The sequence below is a fragment of the Plectropomus leopardus genome, chromosome 12 (genome assembly GCF_008729295.1).
Source record: "Plectropomus leopardus isolate mb chromosome 12, YSFRI_Pleo_2.0, whole genome shotgun sequence".
In the NCBI taxonomy this organism is placed as follows: Eukaryota; Metazoa; Chordata; class Actinopteri; order Perciformes; family Serranidae; genus Plectropomus; species Plectropomus leopardus.
The window spans coordinates 23,038,514-23,045,876 of record NC_056474.1 but is presented as its reverse complement, the minus strand read 5'-3'; positions in this window follow the sequence as shown (position 1 = coordinate 23,045,876).

Below are 7,363 nucleotides of genomic sequence, written 5' to 3'. Positions count from 1 at the left end.
TCTAAAACTTGTAATTTTATGATGCAACGTTTTGAAGTAAACCTGCCTTGCAAAGATCTCAAAAGGCAAACTTTTGTTTCATAAATATTCTAAAAGCTTGCAATATTCAGTATGTGCTGCTCCTTTTACTTTAATTTGTATGCTGCTTTTGTCCTGTAGCTGCACCACATTAAGTTTGGATATGGCTGCTAGAGGTTCTTAAACTTTGTTGGATTTACTTCCAGGGTATGAGGTGTACTGATTATGTGCTCTAGTGTTTCTCTCACTGGCCCCACTGCGAGTTCCTGCTTGGGTCATAGATTTTACATTGTGATGACGTCACAGATTTTTAAATTGCTTTTCTTTGCTCAAGAACAGTTTTGCAAATGTATAACCTCCATGGGTCAAACATTTATAATGGAAAGAGTCATATCTGGAAGGGGAGCAGGGTAGTCGAGAACATGCCTGTGACCCCTTTTTCTCACATTTAATAAGCCGTTACAACCCAAATTATCAGTAAAATTGAACACTTAAACATACATCAGCATGATAAGAGCTACCTAAATGGCAGAAACCATCTTTGGGAAAAATGTATTCAATGTTAACTCAACTTTTTGGTTTGGCCCATGTCCCATTTGCTAACATGGAGGAGGCGGGGTTTATGACATATACTGCAGCCAGCCACCGGGGGGGAGGTCGATATGTTTTTATGTTTTCACTTTTGGGAAGCTGTATGACGTTCATCTTTATTTAACAGTCTTTGATTTCAATCATTTATCCATTACTTGTAGCTAACCACTTCAACTGTTGATAAAAGTAATCTCAGCTAGCTATTTTAACAACGTATTTAACTACCAACCCTAACGTTACAATGTCACTTTAAACACTTTTGCAGTGCTTTCGGCGTAAAATTCTCTCGTCAGAAGGCACATTTTGGGTTGGCAAACTGAGAACGTAGCTGGACAGAACTGTCCGAGGTATTATTATATGTTACCGCTGTGGCAGCATGATAGGCGGACAGTCAGCGTCACTTGAGAATGCGGCTGAACAAAACCTGTCACTCCCTATACAAGCAGGAGGGATGGTGGGTAGATCCAGCAAACCCAGGACTTTCATGTGGAAGTCCAGTGTTCGCTTCCCATCTAACTGTGATGTGTTTTTTCTACACCTAACCATGTGCCTCTTTTGCCTAAACCTAACCATGTGTGCCAGTATGTGCTTTTGTTGATGTCTTGGCGTTGGTTGCCATGTGCGTGTGTTGCAGAGTAATCCCCCCATCTGCTTGTGTTGACATCATGGTAATGGCGTCCTTGAACATCAACAACATATGCAGAGGGATACCTAGAGCGTAATATGTCGACGCGGAAATCGACTGCAAAGTGGCAATATGTGACGACTTGGGATGAGAATGTGTTGCAGTTTCTGCTTCTGAATTCAACCATTGCTCATAGCTAACAATTTTGATCACAACACAAAAATTGACTCAAGTTGGTTGCATTGACTTTCTACTATTTAGGCAAAAACTATCTGCAGAGTAGGTTTGGATATAATATTGGTAACTGAAACCTATGATTAGAGCTGTCATTCCCTCTCAAGTGGGATAATTTCTAGTTATTGGAATAAGTAAAATCAAACCAGTGTTTTTGCTGAACCCGAAGGACTCCAGTTTTAGAAGCACTGATTTAAAGATTTTTTTTTTTGCTCTTCTTTAAAAAGAAGCCAAATTACTTATTGTGTTTAATTTAAAACAAAAAGAGAGCTTTTTTTCCACTATTCCCACTTAATATTGGACTAAAGCTCATCTTTTTCCCACACCACTTGGCCCCGGTTGGCCTCTTGAGTTTCATGCGGATATATTTTTTGCCTGGACACAAAGAGATGGAGGGATTAAGGACATTGAGAAACCTTTCAGAAACCACAGCTCCCTAGAGAACAGCGCGAACCAGGGAGGCTGAGAGACCAGAAAGTGGAGGGGAAAAAGGGGAGAAAAAACCCTAAGTGAGGAGGACAATTGTTCCATAACCTTTTGGTATTAAGTGAGAGGCCATTAGCCTGCTTTTATTCTGAAACACACCAAACATTCTAACGCATGGACTCTGCTACTGAAAGCGCTTATTTTATTGTCATTTTATTGACTTAATTTTTCACTCATGATATAATACCATTTTTCCTCCTTAGGGAATGTTGCTGTCTCTGCTCTCTACTTTTGTTCTCTCTTCCATCTTGATAGTTTTCCCCTGTGAGATACTTCAGTGACAATTCAGCTGATGTGGGACTCATAAGACGTGTAAGGCAGGAAGAAGAAAGGAAATCTCATTTGCTGTAAATCTTATTTGTGCCTTCTTTATATCGTGACAGTCATCATTACTTTCAGTCTCCCTTTGACAACGACCAACATAGGTTCTGTACTGCAATATAAAATTTCATGCTTTTTGCACATCTGTTCACAGCTAAGGAACCTTTTGCTCGTTGCTATTCGGCTAACTCATTCATCAGAAAAATGCTTTTTTTTAATGAGAATTATTTCACTATCTTCATGACTCGAGCCTTTAAAAATGCAGCAATACAAAAAAACAATTAGTGTTTAAATGGTAATGGCTTTGCATCATCCACATGTGAAAATGCTCTTTTTAAAATTTTGGATGATACATGTGTATCTGATGCCAACATTTAGAGAGAACCTACGGCCTACTACATTAAAAGACACGTGGCAAAATATGAGGCTGAATTACAGCGGGGCAAATTAAATCATTTTATTTTTCTTTACAGCCTCCCCCTTATTTTATGTACTGTATAACCTACGCATCTTAGCTATGTTCTTTTGTTTTTTTTGTCTCCCCATACACCCACACATTTTTCTTACTAAATACATATAACATATGAACATATGCAAACATAATCTTTCTGTTAACATACAGAAATTACCCTCATAATCTTCCTTTCTTTTCTTTATTATATTAGTGCCACCATAATTTTACCATTTTTGGAGGGATCTCCGCTATAGTGTGTCACCTCTTTTTGTCGTCTTCTATGTCAACTCTTGTACTTTGGTGTTTGAATATCCAACTGTGGAGCAGTTTATTTCTTTTTGGCCATATTTCGATGTGTCCTTGAGCAAACTGCTGAAACCTGCTTTGAACAAATGTGTCTGCCAGATTAATGTATTGCAATGAAATGAAATCACCAGTAGTTTGATGTTACATTCTCTCAGGTACTGTGTTTAATTTTAGGCATATGCACTCTACATCTTATGCTACTTTTTACTTTTACGTCAACACATTTCAAAAGGAAATATTGCTGCACATATCTGTGAGCCATAGTTAAAAGTTACCCCCGGAATGAATTTCTTTTACATAAAACCTAATAACTTAATAAAAAAAGAAGCATTGTTATCCAGCAGTTTACTCTATGACATGATGATGATGCTACATGTTAATTCATCATTAGTTTTATCTAATTATATCATTGAACACTAACGGGCCATTCTCCAAATTTTTACTTTTAACACTTTTGAGGAAAAACTCACCCACAAAATGACTAATCATAAATCTATTAGTAATGATTAGTGTTTATCTCGCATGACTCCACAAAAAAAGCAAACATATTGACATCTAACAACAGCCAAACTACAATAAAACATCTGTTTGCAGTATTTATTATTTATTTATTATTTATTTATTGGTGTAAAATACAGAGACAATGCATATTAATGAACATTACTGTAAATATGCCAGTTTAGCCAAGTTGGCCATGTACAGTATGGTATAATCCAAGTCTAATTTATTCAGTTATATGCTCAATACTTCCCAAGCATGTTTTTTTTTAAATAACAAAACAAAAACAAAATATTGTCAGGATTGGAGTCGTTCTTTGAAGAGAGCATAGTTTTAGTTTATGTTTAAATAGTAATGTTTTTGTGAAAATGCATACTTCTTTCACTATTGGTAATCATGATATAATTCCATTAAAAGTCAGGATACAATATTATTTGAATTATTGCCAATAGCTGGTGTGATTACATTTAATGAATAGATTAATTTCAATGACTTTACACACAGGAGGTACAGGCCTCTGTTAATATGTTTATTAGACATTCAATATAAGATAGGAAATAAATGCTCCTCAGATTTTCAATTTTCTTTGATGAAGTTTGGTTCCGTAATTACAGCGTATGAACATTTAAATGCTTGTAATTGCCCAATAATCTGTTTGTAATGGGTTTGATTTGACAGCTGTAGTTACCGATTACTTTGCAGATTCAGATTCATACAAAATATATGGTCAACTAATACTCCTTGACCCCAAGGGGGTCCTCAGCGTTAGCCTGCTACAGGAGAGCCACCAAATTACCTCTAGATGACTTCATTAAAGTTTTAATTTAAATTTTTTTAAATTAAAATGTGTCTAAAAAAACATTAACATGAATAAAACATATTAGCGAAGATAAATTGGCCATTAAAAAAAAAAATGAAATGATGGGCTAACTTTTTACTATGACTCCTTTTACAGTCATGTAATCTAACCCCACCCCCTAAAATTGGCCCCACTTCACCAGCTGCAACATCAATTATTATAATACAATAACAATATTCTGAAATGTGCCATTCTGCATAATGAGTAGGCTACTTTTGCCTTAGTGTATTCCCATGCTTGTACTTTTACCTAAGAATTTGCAGGACTTTTAATATTAACAGTATTTCTATACTGTGGCAGGCCCATTACTAGTTTTAAATAAAACTACAGTCCTTCTTCCACCCCTGCTCAAGGGGTATATCCTGATACAATAAATTATTTAAATGCAGCTCAATCAAATCAACAACACTGTTTTGAAGCTGTTCTACATACACACACACACACACACACACACACACACACACACACACACACACATCTGAATGTCTCTCTCACACTCACAGAGCTCCTCTTGCACAGTGTCAGTGAATGTTGCAGCAGTAAAAAAAAAAAAAAGTCAGCGCCTTGCTAAAGCCTTGATCCCTCTTACTTCTAACAGGATTTGACCCTTAAGTCCCCGACCATGACCCTCATCTGCTGCAACACCATCATCCTGTTTAACATACACTCTCACTATTGTCCTCCTGACACGCACACACGCATTTAGAGACCCCGACACACACAGGGACACATTTCAGGACCCAAAAACATCACTACACTCCCTCCCATCTTCCCACACACACTCACACACATTCACCCACTGTACTGCATGATGTAACAGCGCTTAATTTTACGCATAACACACAACCTGATGGATCCAGCTAAATGTAAATCGCGAACAACCGCTCCTGGCGCCACAAAGAAAAGAGGAGAGAAATAAGGAGATGACAAGGGATGGAGGATGGAGAGAGGAGGATGATGGAAAGGTGGCGGCGGTGGTGGGGAGGGGGTTAGCTTGCTGCGAGAGGATGATACGATTGAGCGGGTGAGAAAGAGGGAGAGATGAAGGGGAAAGAGAGAGGAGGATGAGAGGATGCAGAGAGACGAAGGAGAGGAGAGATTGAGCAGGCAGCTAAGCACCAGATTAAACTCCGGGGTCGTCAGCTGTAAAACAAACAGTCCTTTTAGTGGGGATCAAATCCAGACTTAACCCCCCCCATCCTCCTCCTCATCCTCTATCCACACACAAACACATACACAGTTCGTCACAGAGGAGATAATGCTGCATGCTGAAGGAGAAGAGGAAAAAAAAGCGGATGACAATCTCGGTGGAAAGCAAATTCCCGTCTACCTAAATTGCCCCTCAGGGAATGTGAAGTTTGATTATGCCCAGGCAGAAGCCCTTCATTATATTTGTTTTTTCCCTCTTCACAGCTTCTGTTGGTGATAGACTGGGCTAATATCTGGCACAGAAACACTACAGAGTAAATAAGGCAGAGGAGAGGGTTTTCTTCTTACAACTCTGTGTTTATATTGCATCTTTACAGTAATATTCCCCCGACAATGCCGCTCGCCTCAATATTCAGCCCGTTTGTTTAAATCTCTCTTTCTGTCATCTGGCTCTGGATGCTGCCTGGGCGGCTCCATCAGTCCGAAGGCTCAATTTCCAAACTGTCAGCTTTTATACTCACTGTGAGGCCTCTTCCTTTGTTGTGTGCTGTGTGCATTGAGTGTGTGTACAAAGATACGTCCGTGTAAATCCAGGAGAAGCAGCATTTTTTTTTTTTTTTTTTACTGTGTGTGTGATCTTATACTTCTATCTTTGAGGGGACCCATTTCAGTTTTGGGGGGTAGAGAGATTGGGAGCATTTTTTTGGGAAAGTGAGGACATTTCTGTTGGTCCTCACTGCTTCAAATAGCTATTTTAAGGGTTGAAGCACATGGAAACTGATGAAATATTCTTCACACAAAGTCCACATTCTGGAGCTTCAGCAGTATTACACGGTCTTAATGAGCGAGAGTTACTCAGTTGCCATGAAGTTTTGGTTGTCAGACCTTTTTCTTGCAAATGAGGAAACTGAGGAAACAAACTTGTTGTATAGCATCTGCTAGTAAAGACATCCAAAACTGAGAAACTGTTTCTTAAAGAAAACGATTTTCAAGGCCTTTAAAGCCTGATTTTATGGCTAAAGTTAAATCGTGCTTGTATTAGGGAATCATAGGGACAATAGGGACCATTTAGTTTCTAAAGCATGATGTTTATTTTAGCCTCATGAAACAAGTGACATGTTTTGTCCTCTGCACCGGCAATAGGTCGAACACATTATGTTTTCGAGCTTTCCGTTTGTCCGTCTTATCCCACTCTTATGAACACAATATATCAAGAACACCGTGGGGAAATTTCTTCAAATTTGGCACAAATGTCCACATGGACTCAACAATGAATTGATTAGAATTTGGTGGTCAAAGGTCAAGGTCACTGTGACCTTGCATCTGCCTCATTCTCATGAATAAGATACCTCAAGAACACCTTGTGGGAATTTCTTCAAATATGGTACAAATATCCATTTGGACTCAAGAATGACTGGATTAGAATTTGGTGTTCAAAGATAAAGGTCACTGTGACCTCACTTTTTGGCCATAACTCAAGAATTCATATGCTAATTATGAAAAATTTCATTTCTAATAAGATATAATTAAGTGGTAACATTTTAAATCCAAAAGGTCAACAATCAGCTTCACGGTTTCATCATAACGTTCTCTAAAACACTTCTGTGGCTATTATTCAAGGTCATATCTCAGAAACATATCTGGAACTTGACTTGTGCATGGAGGCATTCAACCACGAGGCAGTAATTCTAGTTTCTCAAAATTTCTGCTGTGTTCTATGGTTATGCAGTTTAAGTGCTGTATTTATACTGATATTTCACAACAACACCACAACAAGCATAAGGCTGAACATATGTTTATTTCTGGATAACATGCTAGCAAG